We start from the raw sequence: 16296 nt of genomic DNA on the forward strand, positions 1-16296 counted from the left end.
CCAGCTGTCCCGCAGCGTCTGCCGTCTCTGGACACTACAAGTTGGAACATCGGTGCACGGGAAGCCCAGGGTGTGGTGAGCCTGGGGCCACAGGTTGGTAGGGGGAAAGGGGACACACAATTGGCAGGGTCTGGTGGGGGGAAAAGGGGGCATGGGGTAGGAGGAAGGAGTGACCACATGGGGAAGCGGGTAGGGACAAAGGGGGGTGGCGGGCACCAGGAGGGAGAGGAGGTAAAGAGTTACAGGGGGCTGCAGGGTGGGGGGGCACGGGGTAGGTAAGATGGGGGAAGGGGGCATGGGGTAGGAGGAAAAGGGGGCACGGAGTAGGTAACATGGGAGAAGGGGGCATGGGGTTAGGGGGGAAGGGGGAACGTTCCTGGGGGGCAAAGGGGCACGGGGTAGGAGGTAGGAGAAAGGGGGGTGGCAGTCGCGAGGAGGTAAACAGTTTCAGCGGGCCGCAGGGTGGGCCCCGAGGGTCCATGGACCCACAGGTGTAGGAAGGGCCCGCTGCGGACACAAGGCAAAGGAACAAGCCTGTGCACCGCTCCAGGTGGGTCCCGCAGGGGGTCAGGGTTCCACGGACGAAGTCGCGGGTAAAAGCTAGTTTATATATAAATCATGTACTCACAATTCTCTGCAAATGAAAGTACATCCAGAGGGGGCGCTACAAGAGCAGACAAACATTATAAAGCCATACATGTGGCCTACTTGATGGCCGGGATCTATGTTGCCAGACAATGTGTAAATCCAGTACCTGTGCCAATGACGGTGTCGTCTATTTGGCCGCTGTAGATGCTTTACATAAACCAGCTTAGATTAGTAATATTCACAAACTGATTTATGAAAAATTCTCTACATTGATAGTTTATTTTCTACCATAATGAGCCTTTCCTCCTATATTGAGGATAAGGACAGTGCTCACAAAATACATTTTTTTTCCGTACCTTACTAACACATTAAACAATTTACCAAAAGAATATCAGAGGACCTGACCTGTCTGTATAAATAAAGTGACAACGGGGTGTTACCAAAAATGTAATAAAACGCATATTCACCTGTCCGCGTTGCTCCGTTGTTGTCCAGCGCCTCCCAGTTCGTTCGCTCTCCAGGGTCTCTTCTGGCGTTGTGCTGAAGCCGCTGATTGTCTCAGCAGTCACGTGACCGCTGAGGCCAATCATCGGCCTCAGGAATAGGACCCATGATGTCACAAGTAGTGACATTCAGTCCCTTCATTGATTGGCCTGACCTCAATTGGGTGGCTTTTTTTGGAGGCTGGTTTTGAAGCGGATTCAGCGTCAAAATCGGCGCAAAAAAACTCTGTGTGAACTGATTCTTAAATGGGAGGCAGAGATCGTAGCAGGACGTGGAAAAAATCAACGTCAATCTTGCCGCAGATTCCGCAGCTCTTAGACCTAAACAGCACAGGTAAGCTCTGAATTGGCAGAGGAACTTCTCTTCATTTTCCACTGTGTGGACTTAGTCTTACAGCACACACGTAAGAGCTGTCCATAAAACCCATAAAAAATAAAGGACACTTGACATCCATCATGAAACATGCAGGATTTTTTTGTCCATGAAAAATAACAGACATGTAATGGAGTTGGCGTAAACGGACACTAACAGTCACTAGATTCAAATCCCATTGAAATCAAAGGAATTTCTGATGGATTTTTGTCGATTCTGCTAAAATGTAAAAATCCAATCATTCTCAGCAATGACAAAATAATCCGTTTCTGTCCTTATAATTGTTACTATTATTAGAAACATATATTTTCTAGACAACGTCTTGAAAGCTGGATGTAGTATTTCTGCAGTATAAGTTAAGAAATGAATAAATAACTATGCCCCAGCAAGAACTTTATAAAGGGATATACCCACTTTGGGAGCAAGATTCTGCCTTCCTGCATGTTTGGTTATTATTAGAAATCCTACAGAAGAGTGTCACTCAGTGGCGTAACTAGGAATGGCGGGGTCCCCCCCCCCCCGACCGACACTGACACCTTAGACCTCGACCGACCCCCTCCTACGCATTCCTGTGCGTTCTATTATCCCCCATAGTGGCCCCTTCACACAGTATTATGCCCCATAGTGGCCCCTGCACACAGTATTATGCCCCATAGTGGCCCCTTCATACAGTATTATCCCCAATAGTGGCCCCTGCACACAGTATTATCCCCCATAGTGGCTCCTGCACACAGTATTATCCCCCATAGTGGCTCCTGCACACAGTATTATACCCCATAGTAGCCCCTGCACACAGTATTATCCCCCATAGTGGCCGCTGAACACAGTATTATCCCCCATAGTGGCCCCTGCACATAGTATTATCCCCAATAGTGGCCCCTGAACACAGTATTATCCGCCATAGTGGCCCCTGCACACAGTATTATCCCCCATAGTGGCCCCTGCACACAGTATTATCCCCCATAGTAGTCCCTGCACATAGTATTATCCCCAATAGTGGCCCCTGCACACAGTATTATCCCCCATAGTGGCCCCTGCACACAGTATTATCCCCCATAGTAGCCCCTGCACATAGTATTATCCCCAATAGTGGCCCCTGCACACAGTATTATCCCCCATAGTGGCCCCTGCACACAGTATTATCCCCAATAGTGGCCCCTGCACACAGTATTATGCCTCATAGTGCCCCTGCACACAGTATTATACCCCATAGTAGCTCCTGCACACAGTATTATCCCCCATAGTGGCCCCTGCACACAGTATTATGTCCCACTGTTGACACCCATAAACAATTATTATACTCTGGGGTCTGCTGCTATGGCGGTAGTTACGCCACTGGTGTCACTATACTATAAATATTCCAGATAGAAATACCCCATTAAAGGGGCTCTATCAGCAAAATCATGCTGATAGAGCCCCACATATGCGTGAATAGCCTTTAAAAAGGCTATTCAGGCACCGTAAATGTTATATTAAACTACCCCCTAGTTTTAAAATAAAACCCTAAAAAATAATGTTATCTACTTACGGATCGTGCACGCTGGGCAGGCATTCAGGGTGTGTCTTCTTCTTCATCCACGCCTCTTCTTCCTCCGATGTCCTCCGGTCCCGTCCTCCTCCGGCGCTCGCGAACTGACACTGATAAAAAAAAATGGCCTGGGCGCCTGCGCCTGCGTAGTAGCTACTACGGTTAATATAAGATTTATGGTGCCTGAATAGCCTTTTTAAAGGCTATTCAAGCATATGTGGGGCTCTATCAGCATGATTTTGCTGATAGAGCCCCTTTAATTATCAATAAAATATATACTTGCAGTGCTCATCTCAAACACCAGAGGGCAGCCGTGCCATATTTCAGTTTAGCTCAGACAGTGCTCATGTTGTACGCTGCACACACAAGATTTATGTGACGCTATAGGATTTCAGCCCCAGCTGTAGTTAGAAATAAGTATGATCCTTGTCTATTCTATGACTACTATAAATTTGTTGAGAATTATTGATAAGATTTATATATATTTTTCAATTATTTTTTTTTACATGCGGTTTTGATGGGTATAACATTTTCTTTTTATTTTGGTTATTAACTAGTTTTTGCGTCTTTTTTTTCAGAGACACTTAGGGCTTTATTTTTATGTTATTTTTTATTTTTCCTTTTTTTTTTCATTTTTTTTATTTCTGGGAAAATTTAAACAAAAAAAGGAGGGAATACCTGTCTGTTTTTCACGTTTTACGTTTGATTTATTTTAAAAGCTAAAAAACTTTTTAAGGCTAAAGCTCCATGTTGCAAAAATGCCATGGGAAAAAAACCACAGTGTTTTACAGTACCAGCAAAGTGAGTGAGATTCTGACTAATCCCATCCACACATTGCAAGTATGGTAAGTCCCATAGGGTTTGACTGGTGGCGCACTCCCCTTTGCCCCCTTTTTCCGTCAGGTTTCCGGCGTGTTGGCTCATTGGATTAATCTCTATAGTCTGTGTAAAATATGGACATCACGTGATGCAAGACAAATCTCATGAGGTTCATCCAATAAATACTCTTACCAATCCTCGCTCCTACCCATGGTCGCTTTCACTTCCCCTTCAGCTCTCCAAGGGGCCTTGTGGTGTCACATATCATGACATGACATGGGATGTACAGGGCCCCCTAGAGGGCTGAAGAGGAAGCGGCGGCGCCATGGGTAGGAGCAAGGATCATTAAGTAAATAGGGCTCATTACCTGCCTATTTAGGAGAAAAAAGGCAATAGGGCCCCATCAGGCCCCCTAAGGTCACAGACCCTGTAGCAACTGTTATGGCAGTAATTCCGCCATTGTGCACACTATCAGTGTACCTACTGCCTAGCTTGTCAGAGGAAAAGCTGGACTATCTTCCAAAAGTGACCATGAGGTAGAAGTTGTTTTTCTTCTATGTCTCACAGTTACCCACTCCATTGTGTCTCCTCCCCTGATTCAGGTTCATTTAGGTGATGTCATGACTAGACAGTACAGCTATGTATTGTCCTTGCCCATAATTGTTGCTCCACATATTGACGATGGCGTGTACCTTCCCCCTCAAGAAATAATGGCAGCTACATATTCTCTATTGAGACTGTGCGCTGTCATCATTTGGCGAAATGCAGTGGATTCCACTAAGAGGCACGGCAGCGAATAAGCCGGCAGTAACCTGGCCAGGAATTAAAGTTGTAGACCGGCCGGATGACTGGTTGCAGAATGCTATTTACTGGACACCCATTCCTTTATGGGTGATGACTCATGTTAGGCCTCATTCAGCTCTGCGTTGGTAATCCGTTCAGGGGAGTCCACATGGTACCCACCAACAGACTACTGAACGCATTGGCAAGCGGTGTGTGTAGTGAAAGCACACGGACCCCATAGACTATAATGGGGTCCGTGTGCTTTCCATACAGTCTCTGCACGAGTCATGCGGACAGGAAAGTAAATCGTGAAGTACTTAGACTTTTTGGCACCCAGAGGCAGCCAGTTCAGCTTATCAGTGTGGTGTCCAGGTGTTGGACCGCTAGCTATCTGCTATTGATGACCTATCCAGTACCCAGGGGTGTACCTATAATGGTTGCAGTGAGCCAGTATATGGGACAGTGACTGACAATGTATGTAAAGTGCTGCAATGTCAGGCTGGGACATCTAGTTTCACTATGTATGGCTGGAAAGTGGAATGAAATGTGCACGTCCAGGGTTTCAGACGCTGTGTCTCTAAAGCAGGACCTACTTTGCCATACTGACACGAACTTGTACGTGTTCTGGGTCTGTGGTTAAAAGGCACATGCCCACCCATTCCTCTACAGGCTCTTTAATTTCCTTCAGTGACCCCGGGCCACAAAACAGACTATAAGACCTGTTCAGAATTTCGCCATGGGCTGATACACGGACCCATGAAAATATACAGGCCTGTGTATGGGGCCATAAAAAAAGAACTGCTAGCTGTGAAAAACATGGCTAGTGTACTGACAAAGCATACAAGCCTAAAGATGAACTTGTCCGTGTCCCCCCCCCCCCCCCGATGGGACCACAGGCCTCAGAAATCAAATGGGGGCCAAGTGATGTCATCAAGATGGTGGACAGAGCCCAAAAGAGTTGGAATGGTGACTGCTGTGGTAGGCACTAGGACAGTTAAGTCATTCATTTTAATTTATAATACTGTTCCCTGCTCTCAGACTACAATAAACATTCAATTCAGCCCAAATATATTTAGTTCAAAGGGATTTTTTTTCCCTAAAATTGATCAAATATTTGCAAAATTAATCTCACAAGATTCAATCACCTCTAGCTCTGACTCCATGACTGTTGGATGCTGCAGACCCGCCCCGGTGGATGAGTATATAATTAGCATATTGAGTATTATTATACTAGTCATATATCAATTGATTATGAAAACAGCACAAATAAGAAGCCAGAAAAGAGCACTTTAGGCGGGTGGTGGGAGATACCTGTATTTTTATTTCATTACCATCACAGCAGCCCTTGGCTTGAGGTACTGATGCAGTTTGGGCTCTGTCATAACTAGAGGGATGGTGACTTCTGTGACCCTAACCCTACTGTGGGCTCTGTGCATTAGCACTACATGGGCAAACTGTATGTATGTTTAGACTATGAGCTCTAATGCGGACAGGGATTGATGTGTGTGATGACTGTCTCTAAAGTGCTATGGAATGCACTCAGGACAAACTATATATATTTTAATAATTTTTAACTTAGCAAACACTGCCTAAAAGGCTGGCCTGTTATCTAGATGCTCTTACAGTATTCGCATCTTATGAAATCGGTTACTGGAACACATGTGGATGAAAGAACTATTATAATAAATGACAGGATGAAAACAACCATCTGCAGTTTTGTCTCAACTGCTCCTTTCTTTAAGTGGCCCCTCAATGTTTTGGAAATTGGTGGAGGACATTGTCTTTATTAAAATTGCGCCGCCCCCCCCCCCCCCCCTGAGGTGCTGATGCAGCTTGGACTCTCAAAGGTCTAGAAGGATGTTGATTTTCCTGAGCCTAGATCTGGTGTGGACCCCTAATGGGGACAGGAACTAATGTTTGGTTTGTATGTGAGTCAGCGATGGTTAGACCTTGTAAAAAAAACCAAAAAAAAACCACTTCTTTCTCCACATTCAGACTTCTTACCTCTGGTTCATATTAGCGTTCGGATTCCATCCGGTTAGAGTCCGCATGAGGATCCGCTGAACGGAATACCAATGCAACTGCAAGCACTGTGCAGTTAAAGGACACGGACCCCATAGACTATAATGGGGTCCGTGTGCTTGCCGCGCACTGGCCCCACGAATGATTCATGCAGGCAGTGTGCAGCAAGCACACGGGCCCCATTATAGTCTATGGGGTCCGTGTGCTTTAACTGCACAGTGCTTGCAGTTGCATTGGTATTCCGTTTTGGGGGGTCCTCATGCGGACTCTAACTGGACAGAATACATACGCACAGGGCCGCCGATAGGCCAGTACTACTGCTACTGGCGTCAGGGGCCCGGCCAAATTGAAAAATGGGGGGGCCCGGTTTTGGCCCGCCACCGTGTGCCGACCCCTGGTGCCCGCAGCAGTCGTTTGTCCTATTTCAACTCAGATCCGCGTCCAGAGGATGCAGATCTGAGTTGATCACATACGCGGCTGAAGCGAGGAGCTGACACAGGTCAGATCCTTCCTTTGCGCGTGAACGCCGCCTACTGGCAGTGTAGACGCGATGTGATGACGTCACATCACGTCTACAACTGTGCACCAGTAAGAGAGAGAGGCGCGCAGAGAGCAGCGGGGGAACGAAGGAGAAGGTAAGTGTAATGTGGAACGTGAAACTGGGGGCAGATGAAGGAGAGGACGGCATGACACTGGGGGCAGAGATGGAGATGACGGCATGACACTGGGGGCAGAGATGGAGGGACATGAATCTGAGGGCAGAGATGGGGGGCATGAATCTGGGGGTAGAGATGGGGGACATGAAACTGGGCAGAAATGGGGGACATGAATCTGGGGACAGAAATGGAGGGGACATGAAACTAGGGGCAGAGATGGAGGGGGACATGAATTTGGGGGCAGAGATGGAGGGGGAGACATGAAACTGGGGGCAGATGAAGGGTGTATATGAAGCTGGGGGAGAGATAGAGGGGGGACATATAATTTACGGGTGACTGTAGGAGGATTATACAGTGTGCGGGCACATGAAAAATTAATGAGTGGGCAGAGTCAACATAACAGTGGGTGGGGCTAAATTTCCCGAGGCGCGTAAAGCGCACCGCACATTTTGTCCCTTTTTTGGTTCTTCAAAAGCTGGGAGGTATGGGTACAGGGGGCAATGGAAAGATGTTAGAGGGTGGACGGGGGGGGGGGGTATTGTTGGGACATCAGGTGTGCGGCACTGCGGAGAAGGAACTGGGGCAATAATATATAATATATAAGTTTTTAGCTGGAGAATAATAATGATGTAGGCCGCTATGTTACTAGCATAGCAGCCTGTTTGGGGGTGGGACTTTCACTTTAAAGGAGTGCTCACATTGAGTTTTTGGCCTCCCTTGCTGGGATACGTTGGTAACCAGTCACAATCAGCTACCCACTTATCCCTGCACGGAGAACTGCAGGCCCCCCTTTTTTTTAATGGCCAGTTCTTTGTGCAGGGATTAGTTGACAGCTGATTCTGACTGGTTACCAACGTATCCCGGCAAGGGAGGCCAAAAACACAATGTGAATAAGCCCTGAGGATTTATTAAGAGGGCTCTTATAGATGGTGTTCACACGTAGCAGATTTTACCTGCAAACAGAATCTGATTAAGCCTTGGAATGCTGCTAAATAAAGGGAAATGTAATACATATTTGGTATGTCGCAAAATAAGGTAGTTTTAAAATGGCGGGGGGGGGGGCAGACACTTAGGCTGTATGGAGCCCCAAAATTCCTGATGGCGGCCCTGCATACGCAGATGTGAACTGACCCTTACCTACTCCCCTTCCCATTCTAAACTCAGACCAGTGAAAATTTGCTGCAGTTTATATTAGTCTATGGAGAGGGGAGAAGAAAGAGCAGCAGAGTGAATGAGAGCATGAGAGCTCCATAATAACAGCAAGATACTATACAGAATTTAGCTTTGGATGTGAATGGAGAACATAACATCATGCCCCAAAAATGAGGGCAAGATGAGTAAAGCAAAGTATTTACAAAATGACTCATCCTTTATGAAACATGTGTCGGGGGAAAATCATAATACCCCAGAGATATGCTGTCTGTAAAGGAAAATTAATTAACAGGCCAAGATCGGCCTCCGCCATCTTAGCCTGGAGAACCACAAGACACATGGTGGTCGTGTATCAAAATGGATTCTGGTTTAATGGTGGCTAGAACAAAGTATATATCACATGGCATAGACAGAACAGGATTGGCTAGTATAATTAGCATACATCCATTGGTGGAGAAGTTTGTAACAATAGCCCTGATGCATATCTATTGGATAAGAAACTGGAGAGAGGTCACACCCCCCTGAGGACTCTAAAATGGAGTCTTGTGAGCACATGGTCTGGTGACCGCAAACTTCACACAAAATGGCAGCCATCAGCACATGTCTCAAATACACACCCTAGATGTCTATCTCATGGTATTCTAAAGACAATAGGCATCCTGTTGGAGACAATTAGCTTAATTACCCTTCTCTTGTCCCTTTATCTTAAAAAGGGTCTTTGGTCTTTGATCCTTTCCTAACAATGCCCGTGGTTCCTGCCGAACTGTCTCCATTTTAATTAGTTTCTTTGTAAGATAGCAACACCCAATACACAGAGCATAGTATTTACATAACCAGTCTGGCAAGATCCAAACTGCATCTCTCTGGGAGAGAGAGATGGACAGATAGAACCATCTCAGCCCCCACCTCTATACACAATTTTTCATAAGATATTATTGTTCCCCCACAATTCCCCCATTAAGACATTTATTATTTTTCATATCAGATGAGTACGTTCACTTAGTTCCCTAAATGCCAGCCCTGCTGGATTCCCCATCTGATATTTTTTTTTTATAAATGTCTACCACTTATATCTATCTTTATCATAACATCTATTAAAACATATCAAAATTAACTTGAAAGAAAATACTATATACACAATATGCCCATGGCAATTTGTACAATGTTTTGCCATATCCCCATTATCCTTTTAGGAAAGCAAAACAAAAAACAAACAAATAATGTCCATTTCTTCATTCCTGCCGTGATTCAGGAATCTTTGTATAATGGGAAGCAGGTATCCTCCAATTTGACGGAGGTGGCAGTTGTCATCAGCACTTAGGAGGGGCCGTCTTTCTGATATGTCTTTTCACTATCACTCAATCACCACCTGCAAGCTATGTGCTTCTGGAAAAAATCAAAAGATCAAACAGGGTCTAGAATAGAAGAAAACGCCTGTTCATGTGTTACTTTCAGTCTTTGACACAAGTTCTGGACATAGCTGGCAGTACTTATCATACTTAAGTTGTGAAGTCTGGGGAAAATACAACCCTTAGTCTAAGCACCCTTCCATAAAGCACCTTGAATGGTGACAGACCTGTCTTAGTATTAGGAGTGGTTCCTACTGAGTATAATGCTACAGACTCTGGCCTGGGCCTTCCTGTCTCTGCCATGGCCCTTTAGATTTTTAACTTTAGTGTGCACTTAAACCTTTTCTACTTTGCCTGAACTCTGCTCAATCCCCAATACATACATTATTTTATTCATTATTTCACCTGTGACATGTGTACTTCTATCAGACTCTATCCTCTCAGGTATCCCCAATCTACACACAAGCTCAGATATCAATTTCTTGGCAGTTACCTGCGTCGTTGCTCGGCTGATCCAACCTGAGACCAAATCTCCACACAGACCAACACATTTGTACGTTGTAAATTCAGGCAATTGTATGTAATGGATACAGGGGTTTTGGTGTGCATGCGGTGTGTCTTAACTACCTGTCCTGGATTGTGTAGAGCACATATGTGACATGCTTTTATGTGATTCCCTGCAGCCCTTCCAAAACCTGGGGCAAACCATAGTTTACCCACTAGTGACTCCATGGCATTTCGAGAGGCATGCACCTTACCGTGGGCCAAACCAGCCATTTGGGGGTATGCTGCTGCGGGCAGACACAGTCTATCCCCCATTTTCCACATTCCTTCACATTCTCTGGCACCAGCCTTTGTCCATTTCTCAATTTCCTCACCAGTCACCTAAGAGTACAGCCCCTTGGGGTCTGCTATTTTTCTCACCTGGTTGAGACCCTTCCATGGTGGTAGCACCGCTGCTCAATCAGCCTTCTAATTTCCAATACTCTCAGGGTCTCTTCCCTTTGTGTGAGCTCTGACTTTCACAATTGCCAACTGCTTAGGGAGCAATATGGCCATATCTCAACTGACTTACTAAGTTTCCATTCTTAATTGGTTTGCCCTGTGCCGTCAGGAAGTTCCTGGACCTCCATATTGGACCATAACCATGTGCAATGCCAAACGCATACCTGGAGTCAGTGTAAATGTTTGCTGTGCTATCAGGCGTCTATAAGGTCAGCCTCTTATACTGACGTGTGGTGGAAGGGCTTCTTATACTATGGTGTCATGTATAATGACTACAGCATACCCTGTATTCAAATTTGCCTTTTTCTGTTAGGTACCTGGAACCGTCCACAAACATCTCATAGTCAGGATTCTCCAATGGGGCGTCAGTGACATGACCAAAGCCGCCTCTTCTGAGAGGGAGTTTAAAAATATCTCATCTACTAAATATCTCATTATCTACTCCCCCCTTTGAATCATGAACTCCTACTGGTATAAGAGTTGCAGGATTCAAAAGTCAAATAACGCTGAAATGAGATGTTTGAGGAGGATGTAGAGCAAATTCCATGTTACTCTATCTTGCCAAAGAAATATGACATCTGTCTATCTGTGTGAGGATTGCCTTACCACCGTTCTGATAGAGGAAAACACATCAGGTTCAGGTCTGTCTATCTGTAGCACAAAAAAAAATTAAAATTATCAACATATCACCATAATATTCACTTAATTTCCCATAAAACATTTGCCTAATCTTTTAATACTCTGCCTATTTCGGGCAGTGTCACATCCCCTATTACTTCTCTTGACTCTTTTTAGTTAAGGTGACAATAAGAGACACTTCTAATTAGATTTCCAGTGTCTCACTTTAAGCTACACAGGGCAATACAATACTCTATTTGCCCTTTAGCTGTTATACAATAGGACTTTTGACACTAATTAAGACATTCTGTTGTTTAAGGGTCCAGCCATTGTAAGTGGCTGGCTGGCTAAAACTTGCCAAACCTGTATTCAGACTTATTTATACAATCCTAAGTAAATTCAATTCTCTACAACTTCTAATTATTTCAGAATTACAACTAATTCATTAAATGCTCAAAATATATCAGCAGAAAAGGCAAAAACTTTAAGGGATCAATCTATCTCCCCCCTCCCCCATCATAACAAGAATTTATACACAAAAACACATTACAGAGCAGATATTCGAGTGACTTCTAATCTACTTAGTCAGATGTCTATCACCTTGTAGCAAACAATGCCGCAGAAACACCACTTTTGTTTTGCAAAACTACGATTTATCTTTACCTGCGTGTACATATTAAGATAGCTCACATGCATTGCCTACCCCTTTATGGTGCCTAATCCCATATCAGAAGGATCAATCTGAATAGAAATGATCAATAACATTTTACAAGTATTCGATACAACTTTTTCACAAAATAATTCCCGATTGTTAACATTCATGGGTTTATAGTATAAACTCATAACCAATAAACACTGAGTACCTAGTACATGTACATGGTATATCAAGTACATCTCATATTCACCAGAAGACATATATATATATTCAACGATGGAAAAGAACTCATATCTACTTGTCACCCCCTCTGTGGGACTATCAGCATTCAATTTCTTCATCTGCTCCCTGTGGAGTCTAAAAATGTAACAATATAAACATGAACAAACAGAGCATGTACATGTAACACATATGGGCCCATTCATATACATACATGCAAACTTCACACTGGAGCTCCAGACACACACACATCCATTAAATCATAAAGAACTTGTCAAATTTTCTTATTTTCCTACAAATAATCACAGAGTTAGTTATAATTCCTGCACAGCTCAATATTGAAGAAAAATAAACAAAACATGTGATTTAGATGCCTTCGTCTTCTCCTCAATGTGTATATCACTGGAAAATAAACATAATGATGATTATCTAAAATTTATGACATTAATCCAATTCTAAAGACATTAAATATGATTTAAACAGCCAATACTGATACCAACATTACATATTAATATCTTTGTGCAGTTTTTGAATATGTCTATGGCAAACCCCTCTCTTCTAATTACCACAGATGTTCAGAACCTTTTAAACTATATTTGAGGTTTCGCCTTAAGGGCCAACTGCCAGAATTTTAACATTTTTCTTTCTGAGATTCCAATCAAAGTTTTTACCACTGTTACACAAGGTTTAAAAATCAAATACTGGCATTTCTAAAAACAGCTTAAATTATACAGTTACAAATTGTTAAACCATATATTCATAATTCTCCATACATTATACCAATGATGTTACATCGTATCACTCATAGCTGAAATCTTAGCTAACTGCCGTGTCTCCCCTCCCCCCTTCTTGCTACCAAACCTGTATACCATGATACCTCTGCTGTGGATATATACGAGTCACACTGGGGGGAGGGGCCTGACCTTCATCATCACTCACATGGCACTAACAACACAATGCCATGTGCAGAATGCATTGATCTTTTAACTGGACTGAGTGTGTGTCCACTATGCATTTCCTTACACTAAGGAAAATATACACACACTTAATACCTTATTTCTGTAACCATTCCTTACTTAATTTGTTTTTCCAACTATCCAATATCTTATCAGCAGTTTCTCACCTCCATTTCTAACTGCTCTTTCCTTAAACTATCTTTTGGGTTGATTTCCATACCGGCTGACTCTGCACTCCCCCCATTCTGTTCTTCAATCAGAGCTTATTCCTCTTTGTAACTGATGCTCCTGTATCTGTCCTGCATGATCTAATCTCCATTGGTTCCCAACATTTACTATCAAACAATCCTATCTTAGGAACCCCTGCTCTCTTAAGGATTTTTATTTATTTATTTATTTATTTATTTTTCCTTTTTTCTTTTACTTGGGCGGCAACTTCTCTCTCTCTCTCTTTCTATTAGTTCATATGGGGTGTACCCTATCTCAGAGGGTCCCTTCCCCATACTAGCTGATGGCCAGTCAGCTGTGAGCTTCCCACTCCTCTAGGGCAATTAAGACAATAGAGGGTCACCCTTGACTACTCGAGGGTCATACATACTGACCTCTCTTAGTGGGATCTCCCAAACAGTCACTCTGTTTTCACTGAACTAATCTCTAATGTACAAGTTTCCGGTATCTGTGCTCAAGGCAAAACCTATTCTGAACACCCCTGAATCTTTACACGTACTTGCGCGGATTCTACTCAGTCCTTAGTGTTTAAACAAGGACTTTTCAATCACTCAGTATTAAGGATGGAGACTGACTCTCCCTTCTATGCCTCCCTATACACTTTATAACAGATGTATCAATCAAATGACAGCATGGACAGTATACAAAGAATGAGGTATAACATTCCCACCCCCTTTACAGACAATATATTCTACTGGTTCTTCCGAGCTATATAAAAATGGCGTTGATTTTATACTATATGCAGCACTAACCTCACTTATCAACACACAGGATCCGGGACACGTAGGAACTCAGATTAATTATTTGGTAAAGCACACGCTTACCTTTCTTTCAGCGCTGATTTATTCATCTGAGGTCCTCCGGGCCCGTCTCCAAATCGGTTGGTGAGTGGATCAGTACACTATCAGCTGCACATCAAACGATCATCAACGCCCCACGTTGGGCGCCAGTTTCTGTCGGGGGAAAATCATAATACCCCAGAGATATGCTGTCTGTAAAGGAAAATTAATTAACAGGCCAAGATCGGCCTCCGCCATCTTAGCCTGGAGAACCACAAGACACATGGTGGTCGTGTATCAAAATGGATTCTGGTTTAATGGTGGCTAGAACAAAGTATATATCACATGGCATAGACAGAACAGGATTGGCTAGTATAATTAGCATACATCCATTGGTGGAGAAGTTTGTAACAATAGCCCTGATGCATATCTATTGGATAAGAAACTGGAGAGAGGTCACACCCCCCTGAGGACTCTAAAATGGAGTCTTGTGAGCACATGGTCTGGTGACCGCAAACTTCACACAAAATGGCAGCCATCAGCACATGTCTCAAATACACACCCTAGATGTCTATCTCAAAATGACAGCCATCAGCACATGTCTCAAATACACACCCTAGATGTCTATCTCATGGTATTCTAAAGACAATAGGCATCCTGTTGGAGACAATTAGCTTAATTACCCTTCTCATGTCCCTTTATCTTAAAAAGGGTCTTTGGTCTTTGATCCTTTCCTAACAATGCCCGTGGTTCCTGCCGAACTGTCTCCATTTTAATTAGTTTCTTTGTAAGATAGCAACACCCAATACACAGAGCATAGTATTTACATAACCAGTCTGGCAAGATCCAAACTGCATCTCTCTGGGAGAGAGAGATGGACAGATAGAACCATCTCAGCCCCCACCTCTATACACAATTTTTCATAAGATATTATTGTTCCCCCACACATGCAAGGTGTAAAATGTGGAAACCATCTATAATTTATTGTATTTCTATAGATACGACCGTCCTGTAATGTTTGCCTTCAGCTGCGAGTGGGAGCGAATTCTAAGAAAAATGCTGACATTTCAGTAGGAAGGCATTCGTCTGGGCTGGTATTTCCAGGCAGGACAACATGACACATCTTTTTATTGCCAAAACTGGCATTTACCGTATATTTTGTCACACTGTGGGTCAACTGATAGTAACATATTGTTCTGATAGTGAGGTCTTAAAGGGGATGTCCACTTTTCCAGTCTTGTTAGAAGGGACCTTACTCTGTGTTCAGCTTTGATCTCAAGTGTTCAGATTTTCTATAGCGCCACCAAAGGGGACATGAAGCATTACAGTTTGGAGCCTGCTCCTCCAGAACGGGAGACATTCTTTGTAGCCACTTTCTATTTTGGATAAGAGATAAAGGTCCTGAACAAGAATAGGTTTATGCATAAGCGTTGTATGATGAAGTCACTCATAGTACATTCCTAGTGTGAACAAGGCTTTATAGTAAAACAATCCAATCCTGCTAGAGTCATAATAGAGAACTGTTCCAAACAGGAAAGTCCTATCTATATCTATATCCAGCTCTTATAACGTCAAATGACTTCCTGTAACACAGAACAATACAGCCTACAGGCAGGCGGTGATGTCAGCGAGCCTCCAGATCTGGAGCACAGGACCTCATAGCCAATGGTTAGTGATCTGGACAGGTGGGTCTAAATTTAGAAACATAACTGGGAGCACTGGTGCGGGCTGTCAAACTACATAGCACTGCAGTTACAGGAATATACTGCCTTACAGTGGAGAATTGCTTAAGTAACAATCCCCCAAAGTACTTACATTGCTGGCATGTATCAGCAGATTATAGGGTAGTCTTGGGAAAAGGTAAGATACTGTTTATAAGGTGACAGTAAGGACACAATCCTTAAAAAGGAACCTCTATAATATGAGCATGCACTGCATAATAAAAGTCTGTCCTATTGAGATCAATGTGTTTGCATCTGTTGTATTGATCTTAAAGGGGCAGTCTGGGCAATGACATCCTAGAAACATCAAACTATATCTTCATCATACTTATATACAAAGTG

This window comes from Leptodactylus fuscus, chromosome 5 (genome assembly GCF_031893055.1).
Source record: "Leptodactylus fuscus isolate aLepFus1 chromosome 5, aLepFus1.hap2, whole genome shotgun sequence".
Classification (NCBI taxonomy): Eukaryota; Metazoa; Chordata; class Amphibia; order Anura; family Leptodactylidae; genus Leptodactylus; species Leptodactylus fuscus.